At 42.7% G+C, this 20,731-nt stretch overlaps 1 protein-coding gene across 4 annotated transcripts in view; it reads left to right on the top strand.

Moving 5' to 3' along the window:
- Positions 1-20,731, top strand: part of ARHGAP24 (Rho GTPase activating protein 24) — a 1,271,118-nt gene that overhangs the window by 1,024,906 nt on the left and 225,481 nt on the right. Inside the window, exon 1 of one of the 4 annotated variants that reach the window (XM_082262953.1) lies at positions 2,986-3,525. The exons of the other annotated variants lie outside the window; for them this stretch is intronic. The gene's annotated coding sequence lies outside the window, so the exon portion shown is untranslated. Of the gene's footprint in view, positions 1-2,985; positions 3,526-20,731 lie in introns of those variants that run through there. 4 annotated transcript variants of the gene reach the window in all.

The following is a 20,731-nucleotide window of genomic DNA, read 5'->3' as shown; positions in this document are numbered from 1 at the left end:
GGCACCCCCTTTACTCTCACTGCCTGTGTGTTGACACCCGTCCGCTGACTTTAGCCTCTGGAGTGGTCCCCTTCCTGGGCAGACCCTTTGGCAAGCTCCCCTGTGCTCATGGACTCATGGACATTGTTTTTCCAGGGTTGCTCTGCCTTCAGCTTCACTGGACCTCTGGGTTCAGCCAAACTTTATGGTCCACTAGGCCGACTGCATGTGACCACCATCGTCAGCAACAGGAGGAGAGACAGCCATCACCCTCCTCCTGGGACATGGCTTCCCGCCCAAACACACCCTGTCGCATGTGCCCCTTGCTTTTATAATGTATCCCAGGATGCACCACTGCTTGTGCCAACCCATTGAGATAGTTGCAAAAGCCTGTGTGTCACTGGCTGGGTTTCTTCCACTGTCCAACAGGCTCTCCTATTGGATACAGTGGGGACACTCCCTCAGTCAAGATGAATCACACCCTGGACACATGTAACAGGCCTAACTACTAATCAGGCTCCCCTGATCAGCAGACAGAGCAACTATACTTTCCCTGCCTAGCACCTACCTAGGAGGGTGCTACACAAGCAAGAGAGTGCAAGGTTTCAGAGTTACACAGATCCCCTTCGTCAGGCATGTGATGATCAGGCAGACAATCATAGGCAATCAGATCATACCTTAACTCAGGAGAATGTGGTACAAGTAGATATAACGTGTCTTAAGTAAGAAATAACTCTTGTGATAGTTGAGGATTCTTGCTCAATAAAGAGGAACTCCACCCTCCCTAGCATTTTTTTATTTTTTTGTGAGCGTAAGAATTGTTCCTATTGAGATACAAAATACATACTAATTAGTCCATGGAGTCCAGCATTGTTTTTTCTACATCCCACACTTCTTTTTTTTCCCTGCATTGCCATCTTTGAATGATATCCCATACATATACAGACATGGGACCTGTCAGAAACTCACACACTGTCTGCCATGTGTGACCCCCACGCATGGGCAGACACACCATGCGTCTTCCTCAAAGACCTGCCACTTTCTTTGCATGTGCGGGGGTCTGAGCAGTTTTTGGAGTCCTGCAAATCCCCTTTGTCAGGCATGTGATGATCAGGCAGACAATCATAGGCAATCAGCTCATACTTTAACTCAGGAGAATGTGGCACAAGCAGATATAAAGTATCATTGCCATAGGTAGGTGCTAGTGAGAGAGTATCGTTTTTGGCTCTGTCTGCTTATCAGAGGAGCAGCAGGAAAATCTATATTGCTTTCTGCTTTCCAGATAGCAGGATCTGTGAGTTAGGTCTGCTCATGGTGCTCAGTGTGTGATTAATTTGGTTCTTCCGGCTTTGATACAGCCCCAGTGATTGCCACAGACTGGCTGTCTCAGTGCATTGTGGGGAGTGGTATAAAAGCCAGGAGCACATGTGCTGCAGGGTCTTTGGCTGATGAGCAGCGTCCCGGAGGGAGGGTGGTGGCTGCCTCCTCCTCCTCTGTAGCAGTGGCACGTGGTCACGGGCAGTCGGCCTGGGGACCAGAGGAAAGGAACTGAACCCAGAGGTCCAGGACAGCTGACTGGAGGGGTAGTGACACTGAAGATCCTTGAAAAACAGTATCGGGAGTACAGGGGATTGTGTCTAGGGGCCTGACCTGAGGGGGGCAACCCCGGTATGGGATAGTCAGAGGACGGGTGTCAGCAAGTGGAGTGAAAGGGGGTACTAGGTGTGTATCCTGAAGATCATTCATCCTGACAAGTCATCCACATAGAGACTTAACCCAAATTCATCTAGTGGCAAGGTGAATCAGCAGCCTAGCTGCATCTTCAGACAGGAGTCCTCATCTATTGTGAATAGTTCAAGTTGGAGTATCCCACTCTTCCCTTCTCCCATCCCTAATTTAAAGAAAAAACACAAAAACAATTACATCCCCTAGACTGTTAATTTCCTCAGCCAAAGAGTAAAGAGATATATTGTGCATGCTGCAGTTACTATCGGTAACCCGGGGATCCCAAAGTAAAAAATCCAGCAGTCCTCTAGGGGGCAGTGCTACATAGACATAAGGATATAAATCTTGTGATAGTTGGGGGTTCTTGCTCAATAAAGAGGAACTCCACCCTCCCTAGCATTTTTTTTTTTTTTTCGTGAGCGTAAAAATTGTTCCTATGGAGATACAATATGCATACTCAGTCCATGGAGTCCTGCGTTGTTCTGTGTACATCCCAAACGTCTTTTTTTTTCTACTGCGTTGCCATCTTTGAATGATATCCCACACAGACATGGGACCTGTCAGAGACTTGCACACTGTCTGCCATGTGTGACCCCCACACATGCGCAGACACACCATGCGTCTTCCCCATAGACCTGCCACTTTCTTTGCATGTGTGGGGGTCCGAGCAGAATTTGCTCATATACAAACAAACTGCGGGTCTCTGTCAGGTCCTTTAGATCTGCATGCGCAAAATATGTACAGGTCTTGCCCTGGAAACCCCATCTCTGCCTTGGTGAAGATACAGTAAGTAAGTTGAGTGAAAATGAAAAAAGTATTTCTTGGTAAATAAAATGAGGTAAGGAGAGGGTAGGAATCAGAGGAGAGGAAGTCGGATTTCTGGGTGAAGGTCTGTTTGAAGTCTATGAACCTGCTTCCTGCCACAAAGAGTTACTCATGATAGATCCTAGTTTCTTCCAGTGCAGGGACTCCAGCTAGCGATGGCGTACAGTATGTAATCATAACTACGCAGCCATAATTAAACCTCCCTGTTAGCATGATAAATGCTTTTGTCTGCAGATTGCTGCTCTCTGTCTTTGCCTAAAGACTTCATTTCTAAGACACAATCAGCAGAAGGTATTGTTCAAACATTATTTTTAGGAATTTCCTGCCCAGCTTGTAAACTGCTCAGCTTTCGCCATCCTCCTATGTGACGTTTGGAGAAAAAAAAAAAAAAGAAGAAAATCAAAGGAGAATTCCTGGAGTCCTTTCCACATCTTAGCTAATGTTGCTGCTTCTGTAATGAAACCAGCAACACTTGACCTCTGAACTCAGTTAAGTACCCTACAAGTGGAAAGCCCAGTCCTTCTGGTTGTTTCTATTCTACGCGTTATGGATGGACAAGGTTCTATTTTGCTGATCAGATCCAATTCCTTTTTCGTAACCTCCACTTCCTGAAGCTTTAAATTGCACACAGCATATCAGTGGTTGGAAGCAGGCAGATGCTGTAGTGTAGCAGTTCTCTGCCTCCTCTATGCGAGCTGCTGACTTTCTCATTGCAATTACTTTCCTGCTCCTTTTTTTTTTTATGCTGTCGCTTGTGACCTTGTTAAAGACACAGCACCTGACTCAGGCAAAGGTGGTTCCTTTTTGCTGGTGAGAGGCGGCGGATGTGTCTGTTCCATTCCTGGGTGATGGAGTCATGGGAGAAACTGCAGTGAGCAATCACACAGGGAACAGATGCAGGGCTCCGTCGTAGAAAGCCAAGCCAGGCAGCTCTACCAGCTGCACTGCTAGTACACGGCCAAGTATCCAGCGCACTTGTGGAAAGCATCAACACTGGTGAGTCCTCTCTGCCAGCTTCTCAGCAATCTAACGCCAGAGCTCGTCTCCTTTTATTCCGTCTCCTCTACACTGCATGGAGTTTTGCCATGTTACGCTACTTTCCCATCTCTAATGAGTGTCTTGCCTCGCATTCAACAAGCTTTGCCGTGGCAAAATCCTAGCAGTGCAGATTTTCTTATTCAAATTTCTCATCATTTGTACTATTTCATTGTTCAGACCCATTTCTTGAAACCACCGGCAGCTTAATCCATGTGACAGCTGTTCTTTCTAGTAAAGAAAAAGAAAAATGTCCTGTGGGCGAAAGCATGTAAATCAATAGAGCACTGGGCTGCACGTGGGTGTTAGCATGTTGTTCTATAAAGTGAACTTTATAGACCAGTACGATTTTCTTTATGTCAGTCTCTATAATTTAAGGATCATTATTTATTTAAAGGTGATGGATGCTTAGAGGGGCTTTTGAACAAATGTAAAATTTTAAATATGTGGGAAGAAGGGGCAATCTTAAGGGCCATACACACTATAAGATTTTCTGAAGACTTTTTCCTTCAGATTTACCTTTTCTATGTAGTGCACGGACCTGCTAGATTGCATACAAATTGAAAGTGTTTAGATTTGACCTCATATTATATGTTTTTTGGTAAGTCTAAAGGTAAAAATCTTCAGAAAATCTTATAGTGTGTATGGCCCATTAGTCTTGTATCACTTATGGTACTATCATTATTAAGGCATTTTTACATTAGTGTTTTTTTATAACATTTTTCATTTTAAATCATAATTATATGTAGTGTTTTTTAGTTCAATCTGATTTTATTTATATGTAGTCTTTTACTTATATACTTATTGCAGTAACTTTTCATTTATCAAAAAACAAAAATTCAATCAACGATAGCTAATACGGGTTAAAAAAAAAAAAATGGCGATCAAGCCAATTTCTTAGTTGTCATGCTTATAATGTATTTACATTTACATTGACAGATCAGAGATTTTATATTATGGTGATGTATACTGTAACAGTTTCATATATGTGTTAGGTTAACATTATTTAGTCTAACATTTCCTAGGTTCGTGGGTTTAATACTTGCAATAACATATGTTGTATGGCGACTGAAGAGGTTTCCCTCTATAAGTCAGTATGGTATCTTCATCTAGTGTTTCAGCCAGGAAACTCAGACAAATATAAATGCCAGTAAAAGCATTGCAGTATCCATGTGACTAAGACAAACAGTCATGGCTCCTGTGCACATAGATAACATGCCAGCAAATCAATACACTATGAACGCCGCGGTTGCTATATACAGCAGGCACTTGAAACAGGATCTTGGCTGGTCTGTGTCAGTTTCCTCCTCATATTTTATTCTTCTTACTGGATGTATCAGCATTTTGAGATTTTTTTTTTTTTTTCTTCAGTGTAGGAGGCTGCTCTGACACAAGCAATTATTTATTGCTAACTAGAAAGAACAACTAAGCTGCAAATTATCATTAGAGATCAACAGAGGGTGCAGTTTACACATTGATATATCACTTCTTTTGGGACCAAACCAAGAAAATATAAATCTTCGGCATTTGCCTGGGCATAATTGGTAGGCCTGATTGATAGATTCTAGCCCTGGGTGCTATTATATTTTAGTGCAGGAAGGGATGATCTTTAGTGCAGAGTATCTTGGCAAATGAGGGGTTACGCTTAGACTATAGAAGCTTGGTGTTAGGTAGTGAACATAAGTAAAGTTCGGTTGCCGAATCCAAACTCCATTGAAGTCGACCTGACCTGAATGTTAAAGTGGAAGTCTGGTCTAAACCAAATCTTAGTGTTATTAAACCCAGGAGCCTGCATTCACTATACCTGGTCTCCCACAGTACACAAAACATGGAAATGCAATCGTTTTATTGAATATAAACTGCTACATTTTCTCATCAGCAGTATATAGCAGTCTTGTGACTTCTATCAGTTCCTAGTAAAGCTTGTAGGAGGAATTTTTATTCTGGTTCTCTGTCTGAACATGTCTGGACAGTGCTGATTGGCCCTGTGCTGATCACATGCACTCTCCCAAGAAAAAAAACTCTCAAGCAATACACACTAAAATGAGCATGTGCAGCCCGTTCCCAGGCTCTGCAAGTATCAGGTATTTTTTGGAGACGGTGAAAGAAGAGGAGGATCAGAGAGACTGGATCAAACAGCCTTTATACATGTAGCACTACTCCTATGGGAGCTGCTGGTTATGGATTCCCCTGGGTTACCCATAGCAACAACTTCATAATTCAGAATACTTCAAGTAGATTGCTCAGTCAGAAATCAGTCCAGGGGATTTGTTTTTTGTTATTTTATTTGAAAACTGGGATAGGAGAAGGGATGAGTGGGATACTCCAACTGAATGAACTATGTACAATGTCAGAACTTCTAACTGAGTTGAATGCGGCAAGGCCGTTGCTTCACCTTGCCACTGTAGTGAAGTAGGTAATAAGTGAACTATTCAGTGAATCTCTCTACAGGACCCTACACGGCACCCCCTTTACCTCTAGTCTTCAGGGTTCTACTTGGCACCCCCTTTACTCTGACGTACAGTGTGAGTCGACCGTCTATCCTCTGACTTTACTGGAGTGGTCCCCCTTCCTGGACAGACCCTTAGGCAAGTCCCCTGGTACTCACGGCACTGTTTTTCCCTCATGACTCTGCCAGCAGCTCCACTGTCAGCTCTACAGGATTCTTTAGGCTCAGCTCCACACCTGGTACACTAGGCCGACTGCCTATGACCACTTTCCTCAGACAACAGGAGGAGAGACAGCCGTCACAATCCTCCTGGGACTCTGCTTACCACCAAAGGCGCCCAGTCACATGTCCCCCTGGCTTTTATGAGTGATCCCAGGATGCACTGCAGTTGTGCACTCCCACTGGGACCCTCACAAAAGCCTATGTGTCACTGACTAGGTTTCCTCCACTGTCCAACAGGCTCCCCTATTGGATACAGTGGGGACACTACCTCAGACCCAGTGAATCACACATGGGAACATGCAACAGACAAAACTAACATATCAGACTCCTCTGATATGCAGATGGAGCATAATAATGCTTTTACACCTAGCACCTGACTAGGAGGGTGCTACATACACAATGCAAAGGGTTAACTCCTTTAGTTTCCACAGTGAGTATAATGAGCATGCTTTACTGCATATACAGACTGAATTTATGGATGTGGGTTTAGTAACACTTTAAACCTGCTCCCACTTCCATTCAAAGTCCTATACTAACTAGCTAATAGAGAAAAAATGTTTAAACTTACAGTACCTAATCTAAAGAGCGCTTCAGTCTGTTCACATGATCGTCCCTGAGCGCTAGCTTTAGGTAAGAGGAGAAACTGTTTGGGTGTGATATAGATTTTAAGGGGTAAATACAAACAAATATGAAGAAAAAAAAGTGTGAGGTCTCCCCATAAAATCCATACCAGACCCTTATATGCCACCAGCATGGGAGTATACCTTGAGAGAGGGGTACCCCCTGGCAAAACACCTTGTCACCATGTCTATGAGGGCAAGGGCTTCTTCTCCAAAACCATCACAACCCTCCTTCCTCCTTTGCTGGCCTGCAAGGTTTGGATAATGGTCTAGCATGAATGTTTGGGAGGGGATACTTGCACTTTTGTTTTTTTCTTGGTTTTTGCTTTTGATTGCCGCTTAACCACTTAAGGACCGCCTGCCACAGATTTACTGCACCAGGCAGCCCCTCCTGCGCAAACCAACGTAGCTCTACGTCGGTCGCGCACCTGCAGCTAGGGGGCTCCTTCCCCCATTTGGCAGCGGAGACTCCGATGCACAGGGTTGGTGGCTCCGATTGCCGCCGGGCACCCGTGATCCGCTGAGAGAGAAGGACGGTCAGCTGTTGTAAACACAGCTAACTGTCCTTCTCTCTGGAATGATCACAAAGCGCCTGTGATCCTTCAATGTAGGATCACATGTCTCTGTGATTATCTCAAAAGCCCAATCCCCATACAGTTAAACACTCCCATAGGCTTACATTTAACCCCTTGATCACCCACTGTGTTAACCCCTTCCCTGCCAGTGTCGTTATTACAGTAACAGTGCATATTTTTAGCACTGATTACTGCAGTAATGTCACTGGTCCCCCCCAAAAGTGTCAAAAATGTCATGGGTCCGATCTGTCCGCAGCAATAAAAATCACAGATTGCTGCCATTACTAGTAAAAAAAAAACAATAAAAATTACATAAATCTTTCCCGTAGTTAGTAGACACGATAACTTTTGCGCAAACCAATCAAAATACGCTTGTTGCAATTTTTTTTACCAAAAATATGTAACAGAAAACAAATTGGCCTACAATGTTAAAAAATTTTGAGTTTTACATTTTTTTTTTTTTTGGGAATGTTATATAGCAGAATGTGAAAAATATTGTTTTTTTTTTTTTTTTTCAGAATTGTCGCTATTTTTCTGTTTATATCGCAAAAAATAAAAATCGCAGAAGTGATCAAATACCACCAAAAGAAATCTCTATTTGTGGGAAAAAAAGAACATCAATTTTATTTGGGTACAGTGTCACACGACTGCGTAATTGTCCGTTAAAATAACGCAGTGCCGAATCGCAAAAAATGGCCTGATCATTAAGGGGGCAAATCCTTCCTGTCCAGAAGTGGTTAAGGACTCGTCGGTGCCTGCACCTGCTAATGTTCTTAATAACCATTGACAGTGGGAAGCTGTCAAGTATAATAGAGGTAACACTATTGAATGATCCAGACCCAACAGTACCACTCCACTGTCTGAAGCCTCTCCTCAAATGGGGGAACTCCAGGTGTCGGCCAAGGAGCCTGTCCGTGCTCCCAAGGAAAAAGTTCAATGCCAGCTGCACACTGATGATGTCACCTCTTTATAAAATCTTTATTCAGTCACAGACAGCATACAAGGTGTCCCCACCTAGGCACCACCCCTCCTTTACGCATTTCACCCAGATAGGCTTACTTACCATGAACAGGTCAATCTAAGTGAAGTACATCAATGATGGGTGGCCCCTGGGGACATCTGGTTTGCTGTCTGTGGCTGAACATTTTAAGAGTTGATGTCATTGGCGTGCAGCTGGTGTCAAACGGTCCTCAACAGTAGTAATACCACATTTATATGTGAAGTTCAGTTTCCACTGAACAGGTAAATGTCCGGGCATTTGTCTGAACACCCAAACAGCCAAGATTTGGTCCAAACTTGTTTTTGGACTGAACCTTAAACTCATTCCTAGTGTTAGGGTTTAAAGTCGAACTCTAAGCACAGAAACATTAATATAAATATATTCCTCAATATCTCAAAAAAGGATATAAATCCACTTTGTGTGCGCCAAATGCCTCTGCAAACCCAAATATTACCTTGGTAAAGAAGCAGTGACATCATCACTATGCTTTACATAACCTGTGCTTCTAACAGAGCTGTGAAAGGGACCCAGCAGACCGGCTTATTACACGCTGCTTGTAGAAAACTACAGACAAGTCACCCTGCACAGGAAGAGAGAGTGGCAGTGACTGATCTTTATCAAAGGGAACTCCTACACAATGGCAAAGTTTCACCCCAGATTATAGCACGGATCTGGAAGAAATACAAAAACAACAAATTCAAATAAAAATACACATGCCTCTTGAATTTAGACAATATTTGCTTTTCCTGGAGTTCAGCTTTTAAGAGGAACTGAACTCTGGTAGCTGTAGGAAAAAGGCAAGCAAAGGGAAAAGGTCTAGTCACCAGCATTGCCTGTGGTCTCCCTACAGCTGACCTTTTTATATTACTGGCTTACCATGCCTCGCTCCCTACTGTGTCTCAATGTGGAGGTAATGACCTTGTTAGAGGCAGAGTTTTGTTTCCTTCCTAATCTTAGAGCCTCCAGGACGGAAAACCATGAACAATACAGCAGTGACAATAAAAATCTTGCTCCAAATCACCCAAAGCAAGCAGTCAGAGGCAGCAGTGCCCTTGTTCTTACACAGCGGATATACGGCTAAGAGGCTGTAGGCACAGGAGTGCCTAGAAAAACACACATACCATAAAGTGCATGGCTTTTTTTAGGAGGTACATCTGACAAAATGTAACATTTTCAGGGTACTGCTAAGGCACAATTAACATTTATAAATATTCCATGTAACATTGCAGATCTTCACTTTCTGACTTCAGGTCCACTTTAATCGGAAAAGTGGAAGTCCAGGCTTTTACTAACTATACTTAAACCTGCTCCCACCCCTATTCTAACTCCTATTCTAGCTACCCTGTAAAAAGAAAATATGTATATTTATCTATTTTGAGGGCGCTCCGGTCCACTTGTGTGATCAAATCCCTGCTCCAGCTTCAGGAGAGAGGAGGGACAGTCGACAATGTTGTTGGCTGTCACTCCTCTCCCCTTAAGCTGGCTTCTGAAGAAATCACCTAACCGGATCGGAGCATCCTCAGAATGGGTAAGTATACACATCATCCTCTCACATGGTAGTTAAAATAGGAGTTAGAACCAAGGTGAGCTTAGTTAGGAATAGTCTGAACTTACACGTTTCTTATTAAAGTGGGCCTGAAGTCAATAATTGAAGATCTGCAAGTGGAAGTGGTAGGGCACTTTTGTGCTTTGAACTTTGTGCTGGAAACAGCATTTAGATGTTGGTATGTTTGTATTCAAAGGCAAATTTTAAAGCTGCTGGTTAAAATATTTCCATATATAGATTGCAAACAATTAAAACTAGTGTTTTGGAGCTATAAAGCAATCAATTACTGCCTCTGTAATGTGGTTAGCAATTGAATTTAAAATAGGAAAATAATGGATCATTAATATTATTGCATAATCTGTCTGTATATGACAGGTGCTAAATCCCAAAAGATATTAGAACATATGGTAGGTTTATCACTTGGGACTTCTTTAGTTTTTCATGAAATGCAGTCTCCACATTACTTTAATTACTTAATTTGAGCTGGCTACTTTACTATGTACAGGTCTGTTGTAGTCAGCTAGACTGTATTTCTGTATGGGTTTTTGCAAATAACGTTTTTGTACTGGATGACTGTGGGCCCATTAGCCTATATGTGCTTAGACAAGCACCAGTGAAAACATTTTTTCTTTCTTTTTTGTCTTTTACCCCCCTCCTGGATGAGATTCCTCTCTACTTCCTGCATGCCCACCAAGGCAGAAAGTAAGGGGAATCTCTCCAACAGGGCACAAGCAGTAATATGAGCACATTTTTAGTGAAATTGGAAAGGGTTAAATAATAATTGTAGCTTTTTATTTTTTTACCTTTTTTGTGGGATTCTTCTCACTTGTTAGTGGTCATAGGCACAGTGCGGAGGAAGGAGGAAAAACCTGATTGAGCTTCCCAACTCAATCTAAAAACCACACTTTTGGCTAGGGATGCGCTTAAATTTATTGAGTAGAATGCATGTTTAAACATAAAATAACATTAAAATTGACTTTTAAAGGAGAAATGTGGCATTCCAAAACAATAAACATACTTACCCACTTCCCTGTTGCAGGATTTGCCTAAAGCTACAGCTGTCCCCACTGGCTGTAAGAACTGAGTGATCACATGACCACTGATTGCTCTGTTCTCGGGTTTTCTCTGAAAAGAGAGCAGCGAATTACAGTCACCATTGTCTGCTCTTCCCCTCCGGTACTCACTGGAGCGTCAGGGTGAAGGGTGCAAATGGGCTGGCTCAAGCCTTCAGTGGTGCACTGATAGGCTGAGCCAGCTGCTCATCAGGCATCTGGGTTGATCCTTCCAGACCCTGCATTGGCTCTGTGACATCAGCTGACAACTACTGTTGGCTGACTCTGGGCCACAGGACAGCACAAGTAAGTACACTACTGTGACCCAGAAAAGAACTATGGCCAAAAGAGCTTTGGCCACATTTTTCTATTAAGTAGATGCTACAATAATATATTACAATTTTCTTCCCATTAACCTCTGGCTTCTTAGCTCAGTAATATTGGCTTTCTGATGTTTTTTATTTCGTTTTCTGTGGTCTGTAGGATTTTATCCAGCATCCACTCTGAAAATATCTTCAGTCTTATTAACTTATTCTAACTATAGCTACTGCTTTGCAAAACTATCAGATCCTCAGTGTGATTAAAATGTCAATCAGACTATAAAATTGGCTTGCAGTTTAATAAAAAAAAAAATGATAAAAAATGTGATTCATCGATAAGGCATTATATCATGCAAAAGATTTGTTCACTGCTGCTAGAAAGAGTCATTAAATTGGCATTGCGAGGCCTGATTAAGCAAGTGATGGGACCAATTCAGTCATCTCAGGCAACAATCGAACAGTGTGAGGTTCAACTAGACAATGATAATGAGCGCTTCTGAGTATCATTAATAATCATGATAACACAAAGAGATTTTCTGACCTGAAAGGATATCTCTGCACGCCTAGGGCTCATGTGGACTGGCATTGTTTTTCTGCATCGGACCTGCATTTGAAGCAAGCCTTAATTACAGTTTAAGGCTTCATTTATACTGCCAATGTCATACCTGTGTTTATATGGGTTTATAAGACATTTCTAAATGTTCTAAATCCATGGAATGTTTCTAAATGGTATAATTAACACTGTGCATTTACTGTACCTGCATTTAGGTGCAGCTCTGTTTGGAGGAAACAGAATTTTGTGCACCCAGAGCAGAATAGATTCCTTGAATGTATCAAAATGCATTTATACACATTTAAATGCAAAGACATACAAACACAAAAGAACCGATCTGGAAAGCTTAAAATTTGCTTATGCTCCCTAAATAATTTCCTCTGTATTCAAAAAAAACAAACGAAGGAGAAAAGTGTGAATGTAGACTGAGGCCTCGTTCACTCGGGTGTACTTAAAGTGGTTCTAAAGGCAGAAAGTTTTTTTTTTACCGTAATGCATTCTGTGCATTAAAGTGAAAAACTTTCTGGGTGCAGCTCCCCTCCCCCCCCCGGCCCCCATTATACTTACCTGAGCTCCATCTCAATCCAGCGCTGTGCATGAAATCAGCGGCTCTCCCAGGTTTCTCTCTCTCCTCATTGACTTACAGAGTAACAGTCCTGCTGCTGTTAATCACAGCCAGTGAGCCAATGAGGAGAGAGCGGGGAACAGGGCCGAGCCATGCTCTGTCTGTGAATTGAAAATGCCTATTTTGTCTATTGGCTCAGGAGCAAGCCTACTCGAGTGCCCCCATCACTAAAGGCCTACCTTTTGGGGCACTCGGCAGGGGGGACCAGGGCTGCTGTTAGAAATCGCGGGGCCCCATTTTTTTTTTTTTTGGACTCTCCCCCCCCCTGCCCACTCAATATCTGCTTGAGGTAATCAGACAATCTAGTGTAGCCCCATTATGGAAAATATAAAAATAGTCTCCATAAATGTAAAAGGTTTAAATACTCCAGAAAAAAGAAGGATATTACTAGCAGAGCTCAAGCGTGTGAAGGCAAACATAGCGCTAATACAAGAAACGCATTTTAAAACGGACAGGCTACCATATCTGCAAAATAATGCTTACCCATTTATATATCATGCAACATATACACAGTCGAAGTCTAGAGGGGTATCGATACTAATTGATAGTAAAATACCATGGCAGTTTGAGGAAAAAATATGTGATGACAATGGGAGATTTCTCTTCTTAAAAGGAAAAGTGGGGGAAGCCCGGATGACGATAGCAACCCTCTATGCTCCTAATAAACAACAGGATAAGTTTATAACTAAAACATTAAACACGCTTAGAGATTTCTCTCAGGGACAACTGATACTAGGCGGGGACTTTAATATGCCACTGTCTTCCTCGATGGATGTATCCAGCGCTGTATCTAGGCCTAGGCCGACAAGGCCCAGGCCTAGGGCGGCACTTTGCGGGGGGGCGGCAAAAAAGCCGCCCCCCCCCTGCACGAACTCCCCCCCAACCCGTCCTCCCGGGACCCGCCGGGTACCGGCAATGTTCTGCATCCTTCCCGCGGCCGCCCTCTGCCGCACACAAGCAGTGACAGACAGTCCCAGGCGGCCGGCGGCTTGAATAAGTAAACACACTTGCGGCTTGTTTCGCTGCAGTCTGAAGCTGCTGAAGGGGCGGCGTCGCGGCGATGTACTTTGCCAGAGGGGAGGGAGGGGAGGGACAGTGTCACGGTCCCCATAGATGCTTCTCCTAATTTAGGTGGTGGGGCGGAGCCTAATTCTCCGCCCACCCTCCTCCGCGCGGCCGCCATCCCTGCACATCCATTCCCGAGAGGACGAGGAGAGACCGAGAGAGACAGCACTACTTTGCAGGGGATAGAGTCTGAGACTGAGTGAGAGCAGTCTCAGAGCACGGAGCAGAGGAGAACCCGGGAACCCCCAGGCCAGGACAGCAGGAGCAGCGAGCAGGTACTGTGCTGCAGCCTGCAGCTGTTCACTGACTGCAGTACATTTTAATAGAATGTAAACTGTTTAATGATGTTGCATTGTGATTTCATCAAGTGTTTCATGCATGCTGAAATCAATGAAAAATCATTAAACAGTTTACATTCTGTTAAGGTTCATGTACTGTTAAAAAAATAAAAAAAAAATATTAAATCTGAAAAAAAAAATGTACTGCAAAATATGCTCTAATTACTACGCTGCCTGTATCTTGGCCTAGGCCGACAAGGCCCAGGCCAGGCCTATGGATGTTCTAGGGATTTTTTGCAGCCCCCCCACACAAAAAAGCCCCCACCCTGTCCCTCCCTGACCTGTCCCATGCTGCCTCCCACCGCCACAGGCTCCACATTACTCAGAATAACTGGATCTGATAAGATGCATAAATATGAGATCATTAAAATCACATAAAATCACATCCATAAAGTCCATTAATAAAGTGCATAGAGCATTTCAAGGTGCATTCATGAGAAGTCCAAAGTGCAATCATGCAGGATCAATGGTGTGAATTATAGGACCACCCTTGCATGCCACCACCTGGCTGTCGCGGCACTGAAGGTGGTGGCATGCAAGGGTGGTCCTATAATTCACACCATTGATCCTGCATGATTGCACTTTGGACTTCTCATGAATGCACCTTGAAATGCTCTATGCACTTTATTAATGGACTTTATTGATGTGATTTTATTTATTTATCTCATATTTATGCATCTTATCAGATCCAGTTATTTTGAGTAATCACATTGTATTGGCACTTGGCAGTGTGTTATAGTGGGACGTCATCACGGTCACCATCCCTGCGCTACTGAAATTCCAGTTAAAGAGCCAGTTCTTTTTTGGTAAATTTTATTTTACATGCTGTGAAATTATTAGGCCCCTTTCACACTATCCATCCGTCGGACGGATTCCGTTTTTCTCAGCGGGGGATCGAGCCGCTGATCCCCTGCTGAGCAGCAGGAGGACAGCTGTGTCTCCGCGCTGTGTGCGGAGACACAGCTGTCAGTTCCCCATGCATCTCTATGGGGGAAATCGGATGGGAATGGACCGCCTGTCCGTTCTCATCCGATCCCATCCGATCCGCTGGATGGATGGAAAATAGGGTACAAATACAAAACAATAAAATATACAAGTAGGCACTTGGTACCCACTTTTAATGTACAGAGAGGAAGAGGTTGGGCCTAAACAGGAAGGGGCGTGGTTTGCAGATGACAGGGCGGGTCTTAAACAGGAAGGGGTGTGGCCTTGACAGGAAGGGGTGGATCATATTTAAATTAGGGGGTGCACAAGATTAGTCAGGCCTAGGGCAGCACAAAACCTAAATACACCACTGGATGTATCCAGAACTAAAATAGTGTCCTCTGAGAGGATAGGTAAACGGATAATAAGGACGTTATATAAGGAGCAATTGATAGATGTGTGGAGACTCCAGCACCCGACTGAAAAAGAATTTACATTTTATTCACACCCACATGGAAGCTATTCGAGATTGGACTTTTTTTTGGTACCTCATGCTTATCTGCAGGCGGTCATTTATACAGGCATAGATAGCATTTCGTGGTCAGACCACGCAATGATCACTATGATATATAGTGCCTCCTCAGCCGAGTCCAGAAAACAAAGATTCTGGAAACTTAATGAAAGCTTGCTTCAGAGAGAGGAAGTAAAAACGGAAGTACAGAAGGAGCTTAAGGACTATTTTAAAAGCAATGACCAACCAGGGTGCACCATTGGCTTACTATGGGAAGCACACAAGACAGTAATAAGAGGAATACTAATTAAGCATGGGGCGAGAATAAATAGGGAAAGGAATAAACAGTTGCAAATACTATTGGACAAACTTAGAGTATTAGAAACAGAACATAAAAAAAAAAAAGGCAAACGCAATATTAGGGGAGCTGAGCATAGTAAGAAAACAAATATTAGATATATTACAATACAGAGCGAAGGCTGCGATACAAATATCAAGGAAGACAGCTTATGAGTCAGGGAACAAGTGTGGGAAGATCTTGGCAAGATCTATCCAAAGTCAAAAAGTAAGATCATATATCCCACAGATTGTATCGCCAGAGGGAATTAAAAAGGTAATACCAGAACAAATAACGGAAGAATTTAAGAACTTTTATGCTAAGCTCTATAATCTACCAGAAATAGGCAAAACGCAAAAGGAAAGGGAAGAGTACTTAGTTAAATCTGGGTTACCGAAACTTACAGAAGAAGAGAGAGAAGATTTAGAGAGCCATATTTCAAGGGAGGAAATAGAACAGACTATAAAGAAGATGAAAAAGGGTAAGGCTCCAGGCCCAGATGGTTTGACACCACAGTACTTCCATGTATTGGCCCCCATATTGGGACCATACATGGAAAGACTGTTCAATCAGAGAGGGGTGGAGGGGGCACTATCAAGAGACACGCTAACGGCATATTTAACATTGATACTAAAGAGGGAAAAGACCCAGCGAACTGCGGTAGCTATAGGCCTATTTCACTCCTAAATACGGATTTAAAAATCTATACAAAAATCCTAGCAACCAGATTGGCAAAGGTAATGGCAAAAATAATACATCTTGACCAGGTGGGATTCATGGCATCGAGAGAAGCCAGAGATAGTACCACTAGAGTTCTAAACCTGATACATATAGCTACCAAGTCAGGTACCCCGTGTGTTATACTGAGCACCGACGCAGAAAAGGCTTTTGACAGAGTCGAGTGGGCCTTTATGCAGTCGGTGCTCAGACACATAGGAGTAGGGGAAGTGATGCGAGAAAGGATAGCTAGAGTATACTCCAATCCAACAGCAAGGGTAAAGGCAAATGGGACATTATCAGAACCTTTTAGTATTAAAAATGGTACAAGGCAGGGGTGCCCGCTATCCCCCCTGCTCTTTGCATTAATATTAGAACCATTTCTGAATAAGATTCGACTAAACCCAGATATAAAAGGCATCAAGGTAGGGAAAGAACAATACAAGACTGCAGCATATGCGGACGATTTATTGTTCACATTAACAGAACCAGAAATTTCTATACCGGTACTTTTGGAAGAATTTAAACAGTATGGCGAATTATCAAATTTCAAAATAAACTATGGGAAGTCTGAAGCGCTAGGTATAGGAATAGCAGACGTAAAAAAAGCTAGATTAAAGAGCAATTTTAAATTCGCATGGGTAGATAAGGCAGTAAAATATCTAGGAACTCATATAACTGCAGATCTGGCCCAGTTATGTGAACTAAATTTAATCCCCCTAATGGAAGAAACAAAAAAAACATTAGAGCAATGGAGAGGGGGCCTTCAATCTTGGTTTGGTAGAGCAAATTTAATAAAAATGAACATCCTACCAAAATACCTATACATAATGAGGGCTCTTCCAATTAAAATACCAAATAGTTTCTTCAAAATAATAAATGGAGTGTTTGGTAGATATATATGGGCCGGTAAAAAACCACGTATAGCTCGTAACAGTCTGACATTACCAAAAAATATGGGGGGGTTAGCAGTGCCTGACCTCCGCAGATATTACCACGCGATTCATTTGAACCGAATATTAGATTGGTGGCATCAGGTAGATGCAAAAAGATGGGTTCAATTAGAGCAAGCGCAGACATCGGTAGTATTAAAAAGGGCGATTTGGTGTTATAAGACACTCCCTAAAACCCTGAGGACACATCCCTTAATAGGAAATACACTAAAAATAGGTTACCAGCAGTCCCTGAGACAATGTCTTACCACAGCAGGATCCCCACTGTATCCGATATTGGGGAACCCAGAGTTTGTACCTGGACTAAACATTCAACATTTTAAAAAAATAAGGGAAACAGGACAAGATGATGTTAAATCATACATAAATCAGCGGAGGTGGCCCTCAATATCTAAGTTAATGGAGAAGGAAGGACCATATGGTCTCTGCCTATGGGAAGCTCTTCAACTTCGACATTTTTTTGAAACTCTACCAGCCCCGGAAAAATTTGAGAGGCCTTTAACATCTTTTGAAAAGCTATGTGTGAAAACAGGAGGAATAGAAAGACCCCTATCTTTACTATATAAAATGATGAATACACCTGTAAATCAACCAAGATTAGGGTGGCTAGAAAAGTGGAAACAAGAACTAAACATAGAAATAACAGAGATCCAAAGACAGAGAATGTTTAGGGCAATATTTAGACCAACAAAATGTACTAAAATTCAAGAAATAAATTACAAGATCCTAACTAGGTGGTATAACACACCAGACAAGTTACATAAATGGTACACGCAGGAATCGGACAGGTGTTGGAGGTGTGAAGAAGGAGAAGGTACATTGTTTCACATATTTTGGACCTGCCCGGAGATAAAAACATATTGGACAGAGATAGGACAAATAGTACATAAAGTAACAGGGTATAAAATCGAGGAAGATGCGGCTTATTGTCTATTGCATATATCGGAGGGGCCAGTAGGGAAATATGAAAAAACAGTTTTGCCTCACATGATGAACGCTGCAAGAGCGTGTAAACCATCATTTTGGAGAAAAAGACAAGCTCCGTCGGTATCTGATTGGGTTAGAAAGCTAGAATATATCAATAAAATGGAAGATTTAGTGCTTTCGGCACAAAATAAACAGGATCAATATAAAATGATATGGAGAAATTGGAACCTGCTTATGAGCTCAGAGGAGGGGAGGCAAATGTGTAGGTCTCCACCTCAGAATGAGGAAATTATATACTAGATTTGGAGGAGAGTAGGTAGAGGGAAAGGGGGGAGTCCCCATCCCTTTCCCCCCCCCCCTTTTTTTTTTTTTTTTCTTTTTTTTTTTTGTTGTTGATGGGGAATGACAGTGGAGTATGTTGGAGGAGAAGAATGGGATTGAATGTGGAGTGTTAAAATGAGAGGGGGGGAGGGGGGAAGGGGATTTAGAGGAAAAGGAGAAAAGGGAGGATATGGTGAAGAAGATAAGGGGATGATAGATGAATTTAGGACCTAAGTAGTAATGGAGACAAGAATATAAAGAAGGAAGTTAAGGATAAAATGAATAGGAGTAAAAAGGAGACTTGCTGACTTGATATTGCCTTGCTCCTGGGATAATGTTGGTTAGGTGATAGATTGAAACTTACAGAGGAGTAGAATAGTCCTCTGAGAAAAGCCTAAAGTATATGATGACCTGTTAGATGACCAGCCTTGTCCTATGTAATATAATGTACATGTATTGATTTCCCTTGAAAATAAAATAAAGAGATAAATATAAAAAAAAAAAAAAAAGAAATCGCGGGGCCCTGTACAGACTACCTGGCAGGGCCCCCTCAAGAAAATATTAAAGATATATTTAGCTAAAATTACAACAAAATCACTATTATCAGACACAAATATAACATAACTCGCATAATTCCTGCTAAATCTAAAAAAAAAAAAAAAACTATGTTAAATAAAAAAGAAGATGAGATGAGAAAAACATACAGGCTGGGCAGTTGGAGCTCAGTGATCAGAGAGACAGAGAGAGAGAGAAAAACAAAGTTACAATTTACAAATAAACTCCTAAGCAGAGATAAATGCTGGGAGGGGGGGCCCACACAAGGGAGGGGGATTATTGTCTCTTTCTCAACAGATAAAAGCTGATAGCAGGGAGAGGGACAGATCAGATTCAGGTGCTGGAGGAAGATTTCTGTATTTGTTGTCCATCACTAATCCCCTCTCTGTGTGGGCCCCCCTGTGTGCTAGGGCCCCCTACAAGAGGGCTGGTGGTCCCCCCCTATCAGCGGCCCTGGGGGGGAGGTACCAGAACCGCCAACAGGGGACCCAAAAAGAAGAGGATCAGGGCTGCTCTGTGCAAAGCCATTGCACAGAGCAGGTAAGTATCACATTTTTTAGTGAATTAAAACCTTTAGAACAACTTTAAGTGTATGTCCATGTAAGGGCCATGTTTGCCTTCACGGGATGCACAGGTGTTGTGTGCATCCCCATGCAGACAGTCCCGTTCACGTCTATTTGAATGCGGTGGATGCACGGACACAGTTGCTGCTCCCAATTTGACAGCCGTGCAGGTGTGGGTGCATGATCTCAAAATGCAGGCTACGTGTGTTCATGCCCATTCACCCACATGATTATTGTCAGACTGGGAGCAGCAGCTGTTTATGCAGTCACGTGGGACTGCCTGCGCAGGTATTCAAGGAACAACTGTGCATCCCTATGTGGGCAAACACAGGCCTTGCACCAGAGCACGCTTAAGTACCCCTGTGTGAACTGGACCTAAGTCTGCAGATTTCATTTACTTTAACTGTGTAACATAGTTGACCATTTCTGAGGTTGTAGTTGATCTGATTTTTTCTTACATACTTTATACTCAGTAGGTCCTATCCATTTCTATTGCTTTATGCAAGAGAAAGGATGTTGTCCCATGTTTTCAACAAACATATTTAACTGAATGCATCAGTAAAGCGTTAATGACAACTTCCTGGTGGTCTCTTTAAAACTACCTGACCTAATTCAGGCAAGCATTTGCGTCAGTTTTCATAATGTGCAACAAATTCAGTCCGTTCTTACTGCCACCACTTTAAAAACAGAACTTCACCCTAAACGGGATGTTCCGCTTTATGCCCTCCTCTTCTTCATTTGGAACTTTTTTCTGGGGGCTGGGTGAATACCAGGTTTTGACAGTAAACTGTGGGACCATTCACGATTCAAGAGCAGCATGGCTTGCATATGCGCAGTGGGAAGCTGGCTGTGCAGCCACAAAAGAGTCACGGCTGGCTTCCCACAGTTAACATGCCGGCTCCAGGGACCCTAAGACCACTGAAGAACTGGTGAGGACAGCGCTAGATCCTTGGACAAACAAGTGTCCTTTTATTAAGGTATTTGTAGCTGCTGA

The sequence above is a fragment of the Pelophylax lessonae genome (assembly GCF_965119305.1).
Source record: "Pelophylax lessonae genome assembly, chromosome: 1".
Taxonomy (NCBI): Eukaryota; Metazoa; Chordata; class Amphibia; order Anura; family Ranidae; genus Pelophylax; species Pelophylax lessonae.
The sequence above is the reverse complement of the archived record's forward strand: the minus strand, read 5'-3'. Positions and strand labels throughout refer to the sequence as shown.